Here is a 17,006-nt window from a genome sequence, read left to right on the forward strand (position 1 = left end):
CTTGGCCTGGATTGGCCACTGTCGTGGACAGGATGCTGGGCTCGATGGACCCTTGGTCTTTTCCCAGTGTGGCATTACTTATGTACTTATGAGAGCTGGGTACAGAACAGAAACAATTCTTGTGTCCCTTCTTGATGATCTGCACAGAAACCGTGACATGGGATCTGCCTCAATACTAGTGTTGCTTGATTTCTCGGCTGCCTTCGACACCGTGGATTATCATATCATGATTACAAGACTGCCAGAAACAGGTATCAGTGGCACAGTATTTACTTGGTTCAAGAATCAGTTCTGTTCAGCAACAGCACATCATTACTTTGGGCAGTAGACTGTAGGCTGCCACAGGGATCCATATTGTCTCCTATTTTATTTAATATCTACCTCAAGTCTCTGACTGAGCTGCTTCGGTCAATGGGCACAAGATTCTACACCTATGCTGATGATGTGCAACTACTCATACCCATTCAGCCAGATTTACCCACAGCTCTGAGTAAACTGACTGCCTGCCAACCTGCAACTCAGGAATGGGCAAACAACAACAAACTTTGCCTGAACTCAAACACAAGTACCCAACCTAAAAATACGGGAAGTATGAACTCCTTCTATAATCACAGGTCAGGAATCTTAGGATACTACTGGACATCACTCACTCTGATCCCACAAATTCAAACAACCTTCAAAAATTGTCTCTATCACCTACAGCAGCTACGAAATCTCTCTCTATATATTGAAAAGACGAGTCTGACCATAGTGGTTCATGCCATGATACCATCATGACTAGACAATTGTAATGCCCTGTACACAGTGGCGTTCCTAGGGGGGGCGGTGGGTGCGGTCCGCCCCGGGTGCACGCCGCCAGGGGGGTGCCGCACACGCCTGTCCTCTGTTGTTCCATGCTGCTTCTCTGCCCCGGAACAGGAAGTAACCTGTTCCGGGGCAGAGAAGCAGCATGGAACAACGGAAGACAGACGTGTGTGGCACCCCCCCCCCCCCCGGCGGCGTGCACCCGGCGGGGGGGGGGGGGGGGGTTCCTTCATGGGGGTGTCCTTTCGCCGAGGGGGGTGCTGCACCCGGGGGGCGGGGCGCATCAGCGATCCGCCCCGGGTGCCAGCCCCCCTAGGAACGCCACTGCCTGTACATTGACCAAACCAAAAAAAGTTTGTATCAGCTCCAACTCATTTAGAATGCTGCAGCACGACTGATAGAAGGTTGCAAATGGCATGACCACATCACACCCTTCGTGCAAAAGCTACACTGGCTACCAGTAACTTACAGGGCTAAATTTAAAACTCTATGTTTGATTTTCAAGGTCCTCAGACAAAGTGGGTCAGAGTTCTTAAAGAATAAGTTAGCCCTTTACATACCTTTAAGACCTCTAAAGTCCTCTCAAGGATCATCACTGTTTGAACCCTCATCAAAAGAAATTAATGTTAATATTTTATTATATCTCTGGTATGATGTGATACCCGCCAGTGAGCTTTCTCAGGAGTAGCCCTAATGCTCTGGAATTTACTCCCAGAGGGGTTACATATAACTCGAGACTACCTATACTTCAGGAAGCAGGTGAAGCCTGACTCTTCTTGCAAGCCATAGGGTGACTGCCTATATACTCATTCTGCACCTGGACTAACTTCCTACACATACTGTAACTTAGATCAGTTCCTTATCTCTTCCCTTGAGTTTAGTTAACCATCAAATTATCCCAACTGACTGTACCACGCATCATGTTCCCATCATATATTTGCTCTTGGTCCCTCAGTTATATGATAAGCCGTATTGTAGAAATTCTTTAGCATCATATCTATGTTAGTTGAATATTCTAATGCATGCTTATTAGAGGGTCTTTTATTAAGCAATAACAAAAAGTGACCCATGGCAGTGCGAGCGCATCTTTTGGGCACACGCCGGGCCAGTTTTAGCCACATCTAGGAAAAAGGGCCTTTTATAAGGGGTCGGAAAATGGACGTGCAGTAAAATAAAACCCAGCATGCTTCCATTTTTGGCCCAAGACCTTACTGCTACCCATTGACTTAGCAGTACGGTCTCACATGCTACCCAGGCAGTAGGCATGCAGTGTATGCTCACTGCCGTTTACCACCAGGCAAGCGCCACGCAGTAGAAAATATTTTCTACCGCGTGTTTTCAGCCCAAGCCAAATTCAGAATTACCACCCGGGCATGTGGTAGCCAGGCGGTAATGCTGATTTGGTGCACGCTGGGCGTGCATAGGCCCTTTTGCGCCTTTGTAAAAGGGCTCCTAAGTGTATCATTAGTTCTATGTTAATATTGTATTATATCTCTGGTATTTGAATTCCAGTGCTGTTAAATGTGTATACTTTTGATACTGTTTCATGGTAGTTCTGTTATTAGGTTTCAGTTTACTGTTTTCAAGTTTACCTCATTTATTGTATTTATGTTTATTCCTGGTTATTTTACTATTGTTATGCTGTTAACAAAATTGTATATTTTATGTTAAACTGTACTAGCGGTACACCACCTTGGGTAAATGTCTTTATAAAGACGGTTAATAAATCCCAATAAATAAATAAATCAGGAAATGAACACATTTTTTTTTAACAGAATGGAGATACAGACCTTTACATGCCAAAAACTAAACACTGTATTTGTAAAAATAAATATCAACAATATGCACTGGTACTGGTCCATTGGCCTCCTTGAAGCTGTCACCACTCCTCAAGCAGCATCTTGAACTCTACTACTACTACTACTACTACTTCTTCTTATGATTTCTATAGCTCTGCCATAATCTGGCCCTGTATGTGTCATTGGACTACCAGTTCCTGCTGTAAGTCTCTAAACATGACTGAGACTTGCAACAGGAACTGGACAAGGGTGTCTCTTTTAGGGGGGGGGGGGGGGCTCCATTCAGGGCAACCCTCAGCTGCTGTGCCCTCCACTGTAGCAACTGGTAGGAAGGGCTGTTCCAATGCCCCTTCTTCCCCCTTCAGTGGGGCCATGTCCCTCCAGGGGTCCTCACCTTCATTGGCCTTCAGATATTGGAGGGTGTGGGCATGTTGTGGGGTTAGTGACACCTCTCAGTTTCCATGGCTACCTATTCCAACTCTCTCTCAAAAGCAGCCTGATCCTGGGCTGGCATGTTCAGGACAGGCTGATCCTGGGTGGCCTGATCCTTGGCACACATCTCCTGAGTGGCCAGGTCTGGGGAAGATGTTCATGGGTAGCCTGGTTGGCAGCTGGAGGGTGCTCTGTGTTTAAAAGGTTTGCAATTGAGATCATCACAATCTTTATGGTTTGCATAGTGGTACACCTGGTTATCTGGAGGCAGGGACAGAGACATCTGGGGACATTTGTTGTTACCTGGGGTACATGTCTGAGGTGTGGCCCCAATTAGATGACATAGCACAGAATCCCGGAGGCAATGATAACAGAGTTGTTTGTCCCCTGAGAGGGTTGTCTGGCTATGGGCACGCATGATGGGTCCTTGCCCAGATGGAGGATCCTGTGTGAGCAAACACTGGCTGGGAGCTAGTAAGGCACTGCACTGTTGCAAGGCTGGAGCTATTGTTACTATTTTTGTCAGGGATGTGCATCCCCATGCCTATCCAGCTTATAATCGAAAGTAATCGCCAGCTATTTCCCGACACAAATCGGGATATGGCCGGCGATTTCGCAAAAGCGGCGAAAAGCATATAATCGGAAGCTACATTTGTGATAGCTTCGCCGCTTTCCCTTCGTCTCGCCGGCGAAAGTTCAAAGGGACATGTTGGCGGCGAAGCGAAGGCGGGACATGGGCAGGCTTGGGTGTGGCTACCAGATGGCCGGCTTTCGCGGATAATGGAAAAATAAAACCCGGCGATAAGCAGTATTTCGCCGGGTTTACTTGGTCCTTTTATTTTCACGACCAAGCCTCAAAAAGGTGCCCCAACTGATCAGATGACCACCGGAGGGAATGGGGGATGACCTCCCCTTACTCCCCCAGTGGTCGCCAACCCTCTCCCACACTAAAATTATTAAAATACAAACCTTTTTTGCCAGCCTGTATGCCAGCCTCAAATGTCATACCCAGCACCCTGACAGCAGTATGCAGGTCTCTGGAACAGTTGTTGTTGGTTGCAGTGGACTGCAGAAAGGCAGAGCCAGGCCCATCCCCCCCTACCTGTTCCACTTGTGGTGGGTATTGTTGAGCCCACCCAAACCCCCCAAAACCCACTGTACCCACATGTAGGTGCCCCCCTTCAGCCCTTAGGGCTATGGTAATGGTGCACACTTTTGGGTAGTGGGTTTTGGGGGGATTTGGGGGACTCAGCACACAAGGGAAGGGTGCTATGCACCTGGAAGCTAATTTGGTTGTTTATAAAAGATGTTTGAAGTGCCCCCTAGGGTGCCCGGTTGGTGTCCTGGCATGAGAGGGGGACCATTGCACTACAAATGCTGGCTCCTCCCATGGCCAAATGCCTTGGATTTAGCCGGGTTTGAGATCGCCAGCAGTTTTTTCCATTATCGCGGAAAAACAAAACTGGCGATCACAAACTCGGCGAAATCCAAGGCATTTCGCTGGGCCACACCGTATTATCGAAAAAAAAGATGGCCGGCCATCTTTTTTGAAAATACGGTTCCGGCCAGCTGTTGCGCCGCCGCCAAAATAGATCGCCGGCGACCTATTTCGCCGGCGACGTTCGATTATTCCCCTCCACGTGTCCTATAGCTGGCTGGGAGATGGCAGAGTAGCTTTTCAGAGCCATCCATTCTTCTGGCCACCTCTGCTGGGACCCTCAGTAGAAAGGCAGTTTACTGACATAAAAGGTGGGAAAACTAGATTTGGGGACATCTATCTGCGGGGTACTCATGCTAGCTGGTTTATGGCTTTCACTGATGGCAGTGGCTGCACATCACACCATGACTCTACTACTACTACTACTACTATTTAGCATTTCTATAGCGCTACAAGGCATACGCAGCGCTGCACAAACATAGAAGAAAGACAGTCCCTGCTCAAAGAGCTTACAATCTAATAGACAAAAAATAAATAAAGTAAGCAAATCAAATCAATTAATGTGAACGGGAAGGAAGAGAGGAGGGTAGGTGGAGGCGAGTGGTTACAAGTGGTTACGAGTCAAAAGCAATGTTAAAGAGGTGGGCTTTCAGTCTAGATTTAAAGGTGGCCAAGGATGGGGCAAGACGTAGGGGCTCAGGAAGTTTATTCCAGGCGTAGGGTGCAGCGAGACAGAAGGCGCGAAGTCTGGAGTTGGCAGTAGTGGAGAAGGGAACAGATAGAAGGATTTATCCATGGAGCGGAGTGCACGGGAAGGGGTGTAGGGAAGGACGAGTGTGGAGAGATACTGAGGAGCAGCAGAGTGAATACATTTATAGGTTAGTAGAAGAAGTTTGAACAGGATGCGAAAACGGATAGGGAGCCAGTGAAGGGTCTTGAGGAGAGAAGTAGTATGAGTAAAGCGACCCTGGCGGAAGATGAGACGGGCAGCAGAATTTTGAACCGACTGGAGAGGGGAGAGGTGACTAAGTGGGAGGCCAGCAAGAAGCAGATTGCAGTAGTCTAAACGAGAGGTGACAAGGGTGTGGATGAGGGTTTTGGTAGAGTGCTCGGAAAGAAAGGGGCGGATTTTACGGATGTTGTAAAGAAAGAAACGACAGATCTTGGCTGTCTGCTGGATATGAGCAGGGAAGGAGAGAGAAGAGTCAAAGATGACCCCAAGGTTTCGAGCTGAGGAGACAGGGAGAATGAATAAAGGGGATGTGCCATGAATAAAGGGGATGTGGGTTTGATTCCCATTGTGGGTGTTTGGGGTTGCTGTTTTATTTTCCCTGCTATAACAGCTGCAATGTGCTAGCTGGTTGTGTGTGACACTCTGGGCACTTTTGTTCTATTCACTGGAAAGTGCTTTCCAAAAGCCTTCTCCCCTCCACTGTTCCTTTTCATGTCATCTCATAGGTTGGGGGTTGGCTGCAACACACTCTAGTAGATACGATGGTTGTGGGTGTAACCCGGTCCTGCTATCCTAGGTTAGAACGGGCTCAAGAGGCACTACAATGAGTTTATCTTGTTGGGCAGACTGGATGGACCATACAGGTATTTATCTGCTGTCATGTACTATGTTACTATGTTTGTCACTTACTACTCACTCTGGTCCCATCAGCTCATCCACTAACCCAGAGCGGATTTCACACTCCCAATATACTTCAATACCATCCAGGCTAGACGTCCAGTAACTGCATACTCCCTTCGGGCTCCCACCCCGAAGGTCTCGCTATCCAGGGCCGGTCTTAGGCCGAGGCGGCCGCATAGGGCCTCGCGCTTAAGGGGGCCCCGTGCGGCGCGCCTCAGTAAGCCTCCTCCGCTCCATCCCGGTGCTCCGCTACCTCACTACGACATCGCAGCAGCTGTGCAGCGTCAGTGAAAGCGCTGCCCGACGTCTCTCCACCAGCCTTTCCTTCACTTGCGTTCATTCCCTCTGTGTCCCGCCCTCGAGGAAATGAAGTCAGAAGAAGGTGGGGCACTGAGAGAACGAACGAATGAAGGGAAGGCTGGTGGAGAGAGATGTCAGACAGGCAGCGCTTTCACTGACTCTGCTAAAATGGAGGTAAATTTAAATACTAAACCTAGAAGAGAGACGAGGGCGGGCAGGTGGACATGGGAGCGGGAGAGATGGGGAAAGAGGAGCATTGACAAGGATGGACATGGATGGGAGGACAGGGCCCAGGGAAGAGGATTAATTGCTGGACATGGAGGGGAGGGAGGAGAATTGCTGGATATGGATAGATGGTGGGGGCAGGGGAGAGAGGAGCATCGATGGACATGGATGGGAGGTCAGGGCCCAGGGAGAGAGGAGAAATTGCTGACATGGAGGGGAGAGAGGAGAATTGCTGGATATGGATGGAAGCAGAAGGGAAGGGGAGGGAGGAGCATCGATGGACATGGATGGGAGGTCAGGGCACAGGGAGAGAGGAGAAATTGCTGGACATGGAGGGGAGGGAAGTGGAGAGAGGAGAAATGTTGGGCAGGAATGGAGGGAAGGAAAGACAAAGGAAGGAGATGCACATGGATGGAGGGGAACAGAGAGAGGAGACATGCTGGACATGGATGTAGGGGAGGGGAGGAAAGTAGATGCACATGGATGGAAAGGAGTGAGGAGAAATGCAGGATATGGATGGAGGGAAAATTGCTGAATTTAAGGGCTGGATCGGAACACTTTGAAGGCAGATGCTGAAACTGGAGAAAGGATAGGGACAAGGCTACAGATGGTAGACAGGACACATAAGGACACAGGAGGATGGTGGACATGGTGAGAGAAAAAAATATCAAATGGAAAGAAGACACTGCATAAAACAGAAGACACTGGGACCAAAGTGAATAGAAAAACTAAATGATCAGACAACAAAGGTAGAAAAAAGTATTTTATTCAGAATTTATGAATTGGAATATGTCAGCCTTTGGAAATGTGCATCTGTGATATTTTGCATGTACGTTTCAATTTTTCTAGTATTGCTGCATGCTGAGTCTGACTTCTTGAGGTAACTTTCCAGTTCAGTATTTTGCCTTCATATCTGTTGTGTCATGTGTTTTTCAAGTGTGATCAAGATGCAGTATTCTGCTAGTGTGTAGTATTTGCAGCCCTTTTTTGTTTGTTTGTTTCATTAGGTTCTGTACTGGTGTTTTAGCGCCCAGTGTAATTATAGTGCTGCCTTTCCACGCATAAGGTTGTAGCTCGTCCTGTCCTTGGAATTAGTGCTGTTATGGTTTGGTAAGGTTATGAGTGTGTTTTTGCACAAGTTTCTGTATAGTGTTTTGCAGTGGAGAGATTGTGTGTCCCCACCTCTGACCCCCGGGGTTATGAGAATTGGAACTACTAATTGTAGTGGACTTTAACTGAATAATTTCTGGGGAGGGGTGGGTTTCATGATAGCATTGTGCTTATTATAAACTTCCTGAGCCCATACGCCAAGCCCCCTCCCTGCCCATCTTCAAATCCTTGCTCAAAGCCCACCTCTTCAATGTCACCTTTGGCACCTAACCATTATACCTCTATTCAGGAAATAGAGTCTGCCCCAATTTGATTGTCTGCACATTTTGTCCATTAGATTGTAAGCTCCTTTGAGCAGGGACTGTCCTTCTTTGTTAAATTGTACAGCGCTGCGTAACCCTAGTAGCGCTTTAGAAATGTTAAGTAGTAGTAGTAGTAGTAGTAGTTTTTCTGTACAAGTTTAGCTTCATTTGTCTTTATTTGAAATTTCATAAATTAAAAATTTTCTAAAAATTGAATAATCTTATCAGTGGGGTGGAGCTGGGGTGGGGGCGGGGCTAGAGCAGGGCAGGGCTAGGATTGGGCCCCACCAAATTGGTCTGCACAGGGCCCCGCACTTGCTAAGACTGGCCCTGTCACTATCAGCCAGGGGTAGAGTGTAATTCCACCCGAGCCCCGGTTATGGCCGGACTCCCCAATCCGCCGAGCTTCTGGCTCCTCTAATGGCTGATGCAATATAACAGCTTACTGTTCAGATAATCGATCCACTGGTTACAATGCTACAGGACTTCCCCTTCTCTTGCAGTGGGTCATCTGGCAGGGGAACTAACAGTAACAACTAACCAGTGGTGTACCTAGGGTATTTGACACCCGGGGCTACTCATTTATTAACACCCCCCTCCAATATCCAGTACTAGGCATACCGAGAATACAAAACACTCGAGAACTGTAGAGCAATTCTACCATACCATAAGAAGTAATTTCTACGAGTCACACAAGGAAAATGAAAGCATCTTCAACACTGCAGTGAGCACTAGAACATCAATTCACCTATTGTAAAACAAAACCAGACAGAATAGTACAGATCGTCAATCCTGCACAGTCAATGCCAACTGAAAGCCATGTCTTTTTCACAGACACAGATACATCCTAATCCACCGTAGAATAAGAAACCATAAACTTTCTATTTAGACAAAAATTAAACTGAACCCCCAAGATGCCAGATTCTGCATACAATGCAACATACAGCGGTCTTTGGGTCGGGAGCAGTGGGAGTAGAGCACCTCTCTCGTGCTGACACCTGGGGTGGACCACCCCCACCACCTCGCCCTTGGTACTCCACTGCAACTAACTCCCACACCAAAGCTGCTTACTTTTTCCAGAGACAAAATCCTTCCCACTGGGTTTCCCTTATATACCCTCTGAGCTCCTCCTGGGTCCTCCAGTCACTCTCCTAGTGACCTGCTACCCGGGGGCCCTATTTATCATGTTCCTAAACAAACCATGGGTTGCATGGGTGCACTGTAATGAGGGTAGCTGCATACTCAGGCCTTGATCAGTGACAGAGCTATTACAGGGGTGTTATATCTGTGGAACTTATATCAGGCCCTTAGGCATTCCTTGATGCACTGGATTAGGACAGAGTCTTCTTAGCGAATGTGCCTGTACTGGCACCGGAGTGACACAAGTTCCCATGGAAGCCAAATTGTCTGTAAAACACAACTTGGTGGAGACAGAGTTTAAGTGATGGGCCTTCTTGGTATCACATACATTATTTTTACAATATGTGCAGTGCTCCTCACATAGCCTGTGACAGGGGGTGGGGTGGGGGGCTGAGAGGGTGGGTATACAGTACACAGGCACTGTGTGAGGTGACCTTGGGGACAGAGAACAGCATGGTGTCCTTTCTGTGGAGAATGTGCACTATTGCTGGAAGGTAGGGATGGACAGTAGGGTAAAACGTGTGCCTTTGGCTGGTTCAGTATACTTTAGTGAGCTGCTGCCAAGTTTCCTATCAGTATGCTCTGGAACTCTTTCCTGGAGGATGTGGTAACAGCAGTTAGTGTATCTAGTTTGGACAAATTCCTGGAGGAAAAGTTCATAGTCTGCTATTGAGACAGACATAGGAAGCAACTGCTTGCCCTGGGATTTATAGTATGGAATGTTGCCACGATTTGGGTTTCCGCCAGGTACTTATGACCTAGCTTGGCCACTGTTTGGAAAACAGGATACTGGGCTAGATGGACCATTGGTCTGACCCATATGTTCCAACGTTCTTATGTGGGCATGGGGCAGGATGCTGGGGTGAGGGTGAGGGGTTCCAGATATGTAGACTCTCATTTTAGCATTAAATGGTTAGTGGAGAGAGCCCCATAATTACTTACATTACATTTCTATACATTCTGATTTCACCTATGTTTTGTTATTCTTTCTTATGAAAAATCAGTAACATGTATTGCAACAACAAAGGTACCTCACTTTATGTGACCCTGCCTATGTATGGTGCTTAGAAATAAGTGGTGCTGTGATCCCGGGTTCCAATGCTTCACACTTAACTTGCCAGGGTGTCTCTGATGGATTTTCATGCCCTTCTGGAGATGTTGTGTGTGTGTGTGTGTGTGTGTGTGTGGTGGTGGTGGGGGGGGGGGGGGGGGGGGGGGAGGGGTAGGTGGTGGTGATGCTTAAAATTTTCTTTTCTGTCCCTAGGGCACAGGAGGACCAGAAGCTCTATCTCTCACACACTGAAATTAAGCTCCTTTTGAAGTGATATGTCTTTCCACAGTGAGAAACATCCCTCCACATGCAAGAGGCATATATGCACATTTTGCACATGGAGGGAACATGCTGTCATTGCCACTCACATTTTCTTGATGCAGGGGACCAGTACTGTTCTTTCACATTTGGCGTCCTTTTTCTAAACTTTTTGGGGGGTTTTGTGTATTTTTCCTTTTTGGAAAAAGTTTAGTTCTTATTTCCATTATGGACTTGCATTTTTAATTGTTTTCTGACAAACGTTTATTTCACCATTTGAATGTCATATCGAAAATGCCCCTCCACATTATGAACCCAACATGTTTTTCTATCTCCTTGTCTGCATCAGGGAAGAATATGCCATTTCATTTGGGTATAGGATACCATCTAAAACAGAATGTACATACGAACCAAATAATTTGATAAAGTTTAACAAAAAATGGACATAGAGGACAACAGACAAACCAAAGTAAAAGAAACAATGAAAACTATAAAGGTGAATATAAAAATAAAAATAAATTATGGTTAACATTTTATTTAACAAGACAAAAAAAACTCTGAAAGCCAAACGAGACCCATAGCCTGTGCTCACAAAAACAGTATGTCTTTGTTTAACGAAATCATTGTAACAAACATGACAAAAGCTCATCACCAAGAAAAAATAACATTTTGAATTTTGTTAAATAAGTGATATTTTCTTTTGGCCTTGGGAAGATTAATTGTTCTTTTTAAAGAAACTGGCTAAGTAAATACAATAGAAATAATTGGGGCTTCTTGTAAGACTAATGTGGAAGATGTGTTTATTATTGACTTGATTTCTCTTAACTGTAGCTTAAAGTGACATACCACCTTTCAATTCTCCCCAGAGGCACCAAAATTTACTCTGTCACAGGCAAAAGAAATAGATTCTGTAGAAACTAATTAGCCTATAATCACTGCCTGTTCACAATACATTTGATTACATTTGAAATGCTAGAACTGAAAAGCAAACATGCTTGCTCCTTTTTGCTATCTCTCATAGACCTCTGAAATTAACTCTTTCAATAGTCGGCTTGTTTGATGTTTTAACTTCTCATATATCTTTAATCTCTCACATATCTACCACTGGGTTCACAATACAAGGGTTACAATGAATATTAGTAAGTCTTACTATATGATAACTTATTCAATTAGACTACTACAAATCTTATACATGAATCAAAATAGTTATCCTTTATTAATAATACCAACATCACCACTAAATCCCACATTTCTCATATCAAGTCCCATTAGATAGTCCGTTATACAGGAAATAAAGTCCAAAACATTTTTTTAAACGTCAAGCAATTCCTGTTAGGTGTAACCTTCCTTCACCATTGATCTTGAACGTGTCCAAAATCCACGCTCTCTGTATCTCTCAAGTGTAATCCAATCCACTTGGTACTTAATCCATTACTCTTCACAGGAGCACTGATACTCTAACAGATCTCCACTTCCACTGTATAACTGAAGGCTTGACCAAACAAGACGTGGTCTTCACATACATTCTTCAAACTTTCATTCGGTCTCAACACTGGCCGTGTTTCAATCTCTTCATCAGGAGACCCTTCACAAAACATTAACAATTACACTTCATACCTGCATAAATATAATCTTATTATATCAAAACCATCATATTAACCATACCTTATGCAGCCTTTCAAAATTGCCTGGTACTCCAAGAGTTCCCTCAATGTGCGGCGAACCACACTGCTGATCAGATGACTCTACCCACCCTCACAGTGACCTTTTATAACATCAACAATAATGGCCAATCTACTTCTTTGTTTAACCCGTTGGGCTCCACCGTATCCCAATTGTAAATCATCCTTTGTTCTCTCTGGGTAGAATGCCAGTGGCAGCCAAGAAACCTCTGGTCACCACCAGCTATTTACTCCCCCTCCCCCTCAATTCCCTACCTCAGCTTTCACACCAAATGGACTTATAAAAGCTGTAATCTCATCTTGTTCTGATATTAGGTAAGTTATAAATGGATGTTTTCATGAGCACTGTGACTGATTCTATGCTTACATAGATAAATTATTTTTCAGTTTACTCTCATCGACAATTTATTAAGGAGTCCTGTTATGAAACTGCGGCAAAAGGGGGCCTGCGTATGTGTTTTTGACGCACTCCGAGGCCCCCTTTTACCACAGTGGGTAAAAGGCAGGTCTTTCTTTTTTTAAAGAAATGGCCATGTGGCAAGGGAAGCACTTGCTGAGTGCCCATTTTGGGGGGAGCACTTACCGCCACCCATTGAGGTGGTGGTAAGGGCTCCCGTGCTAACCCTGCAGTAACCATGCAGCATGTGGCACTGCCCAATTACCACTGGGTACACACTGGTACTACAGAAATGGTGCTGGACATGACACGTTCTGGGGGTGGAAACTACCACCAGGCTCCTGCGGTACTTTTTTAGCAAGTGCAAGTAAAAGACCCCCTGTGTAATAATAGGTTTATGCAGTATAGAAGTTTGGAAAATAAATACATGGCATATCACACATTTGAGTTGCTGGTAAAATGCTGAGTGTTCTGCAACTACTGTATCCTATCTGATTTTTCAATTTGCCAATAAAAAAATATTGAAAAAAGGAGTACTAATGCTATACGGGATATACAGAAATGGGTTCTCTTAATTTTCGTCTAGCTGTGTCAGCTGCAGCAGTGCAGCAGAAGATCTAGTATACTTCAAAGTTCATGTTTTTGCCCGAGGACCAAAACCTGTTTTATCCTTTATTTCATAATAGGGTTCAGTTTCATCTTTATGGTACCTATAATTCTTTCTGACAGATACCTCATAGAAAGGAATATAAATCGCTACTTTATACATAGCTTTAAACAGACTTACAATTGACTGCTTTTTCGTATTTTCCTTGCCATTAACAGGCTAACATATCAAAATTGACAATTTTCTTTACAACTGTATTACTTGTGTAAGTGCTTGTATGTGATGATCTCCTTAATAGAATTTTACTTGGAACATAGTGAAAGACTAAAGTATTTAACTATTTACTCACCCAAATTGTTGGAGATCAATTGAAATCTTGTTTTTCTAACATGGATCTCCTACAACTAGAGGATTTATTCAAAAGCAGAGATTAAGGGCCCTGTTTATTAAGGTATGTTAGAGATACGCTAGCATTTTTAGCGTGCTTTAAACATTAGCACACGCTAACTCTGTAGATACCCAAAATATTCCTACAGGCATCTATACGGTTAGCACGTGCTAATTTTTAGCACTCGCTAAATACGCTAGTGCACCTTAGTAAACAGGTCCCTAAAAATAGTTGAGTCATCCTAGCCTTTTCCAAAGTAAGCATTCTCCATGTAGGACACTTGCACCAACTGAAGAGATAGGAATCCACAGGTTCACAGACAAACTATTATTTAACGATTTTGCATTGGTTTTACGTTCAGCATATGCACAGTTATTGGAGGGTGACTCCAATGGTAAGAAAAGATTATGCATAGTTTGTATTAGTTAATGCATTAAATGTTTAACATATCAGTTGGTAAAAATATACCGCCTGATATTCAACCCACGGCAGTAAGCAGCATCTGAATATCTGTCAGCTGCGGCTGAACTGACCCTGGATGTTAAATGCCAACAATGAATATCTGGGTCTCAGTGGTCACTTGGAAGTTGACCAGGCACAGCTGATATTTAGACCTGCACCCGGTTAACTTCACCACATAAGTTAAGACAGCCTCTTTGCTGTCCTAACTTTGGACCCCTTTCACTAAGCGGCGGTAAGCTCAATGCAGAATGCCTGAGCAGTTCCATAGTAAACCCTTTTAAGCTCTGGTAAGTGCACACTAACACTTATTGCTTCCTAGTAAAAGGACCCCATAGGGCTTAAAATAAATCAAAATAAAAACATAATAAAATCAACAGTTTATGATAAATCAAACCAGCTCTTTGAAAAGCAAAACTACTGTATAACTAGGTATAAAATTAAGTTATCAAATTAAAAATACGATAGCCAAGTTTAAACAGACTGTACTACGAACAAATCTTGCCAAACATTCCAGAAGACATCACAGATCTTAAATGTTTTCAGACGGTTAGGTAATCTTTGACCCTTCTACAGTATCAGACAGAGAATTCTTCAGATAAGGACCAATATACAAAAGAATTTTTTTTTACAATCCTGTGTCTTTGTGTACATCTCTGCAAGCCTAACACACAACAATATAGGGTTTTTCAGCAATTATCTTTGTGAAGAACTGGGGTGACTAGTTGATCCATAAAGATTTAAAAATCCTTTCAAATATTTAGGAGTTACCCCTTTAACAACTGTAAATACTAAAGGAGTAATCATAAAATCCATTAAAAATGGAACAGTTAACTAAGAACATAGAAACATGATGGCAGATAAAGGCCATATGACCCATCCAGTCTGCCCATCCTCTGTAATTCCTAATTCTTTCTGTTCCTAAGCGATCCCACATGCTTATCTCATGCCTTTTTAAATATAAAGCTGCTCTATCAGAACTGAGGACATTTGGTCCCTTAATTTCAGGTTTATTAAGAGGTGTGCTGTGGGGGAGGGGATAGGAGGGCACTAGGTAGCTATCCAATACAGCAAAAGCATGACATCATCCCTACACACTCCAACAGCCTTGTGAAAATAGGTAGGCCCAGTCTGGGAGTGATAGCCAAGCTGCAGTGTCTGCATATTTTCCAGTGCCCCAGCCCCACTGTGATGTCCTTGGAGAGTGCTTGCAATAAGCGTCTTGAATCATGTTGAGAATCATTACAGAAGTAGTTCGGACTATAATTGTAAAGGGGTGTATAAAACTGATCCTGAAAATGGGAATTGGTGGCAATTTGCAAGCTAGCTGGCAGGCAGTGGAACTGTTATGGTATGAGTCGTAAGGCTTTATTACACAGGGGGGTCCTTTTACCAGGCAGAGGGAAAAAGGGCCCTGCAAAATGGAAGTTAAGCAGTCATATGTCACTTCATAATTTTAACGTAGCTCCAAAAATATTCGGAGATGGAGAAATGGTCCCTTCCTTGGAGGACTCTTCGAAGTAAGTAGCTCCTGAGATGAAACCAAGTCTTGAGGTAATTGTTTGTGGATAAAGGTTTAGCAGATTTGGTGCAGCACATTACTGTTGGATTTTCAAGAAAAAGCCTTGTATGATAAGCTCATCCAGAAGGCGAGCAGATAAGCAATGGAGTCAATTTCTGCTCACCAAACTGAATGTTCTGGTAAATATTAAAGGAGACAAGGGAAAAACTTGATGAACTGAAGAACTATTAAAGAAAGATATTAGGAGTGCCAGAACCATATTCATTGAGGAAATGCTGAAATTCTGACTGGGTTGTGGCCCTCGAGGACCGAGGTTATTCACCCTTGTAATAAAGGATAGGGAATGCTAATATTGCTGGGCTTCCCCTTCTTACTGCATTTACACTGGAGAAAATGGAACACCACATCTCGGAGCTAAGCTAGATGAATGTTTGGAGATGGCTGATAAACCACTGGGAAAGGGCCAGCAATAGCACACTAAGCAGAAGATTTAATTTATTGTTCACAAAGACCCCTATAAAGATTAAACAAAGCCACTCTAAGCTATCTAATACCTACCTTTTAGTTGTCTAGGCTATAACACTTCATTTTAAACTATTGTGAAAGAATTTTAAACAATCTAATAAGTACTGATGCTTTTTTTGTTTTTAAATAAAATTCAAACAGATGTTATCAATAAAACTAAAACTTGTGTTCAATCCCTAGGTTTAAGTCTGCAAGGAGCTCATTTTCAAAGCACTTAGGCTTACAAAGTTCCATAGGTTATTATCTTGCTTATTTTCGAAAAAGAAGGCCGGCCATCTTCCGACACAAATCGGGAGATGGCCGGCCATCTATCAAGTCTGACCAAATCGGCAAAACCAAAAGCCGATTTTGGCTGGCCTCAACTGCAGTCCGTCGCGGTGCCGGCTAAAGTTCAAGGGGGAGTGTCGGCAGTGTACCAAAGGCGAGACGGGGCGTGGTTAAGAGATGGCCGCCTTTGCCCGATAATGGAAAAAAGAAGGCCGGCCCTGATGAGCATTTGGCTGGTTTTACTTGGTCCATTTATTTTTAGGACCAAGCCTCAAAAAGGTGCCCCAACTCACCAGATGACTACCGGAGGGAATCGGGGATGACCTCCCTGTACTCCCCAAGTGGTCACCAACCCCCTCCCACCCTTAAAAAAAATGAAATATTTTTTGTCAGCCTCTATGCCATCTTCAAATGTCATACCCAGCTCCATGATAGCAGTCTGCAGGTCACTGGAACAGTTTTTAGGGGGTACTGCAGTGCAATTTAGGCAGGCGGACCCAGGCCCATCCCCCCTTACTTGATACACTTGTGGTGGTAAATGGGAGCCCTCCAATACCCACCCGAAACCCATTGTACCCACATGTAGGTGCCCCCTTCACCCATAAGAGATATGGTAGTGGTGTACAGTTGTGGGGAGTGGGTTTTGGGGGTATTTGGGGGCTCAGCA

The sequence above is a fragment of the Microcaecilia unicolor genome, chromosome 6 (assembly GCF_901765095.1).
Source record: "Microcaecilia unicolor chromosome 6, aMicUni1.1, whole genome shotgun sequence".
NCBI lineage: Eukaryota > Metazoa > Chordata > Amphibia > Gymnophiona > Siphonopidae > Microcaecilia > Microcaecilia unicolor.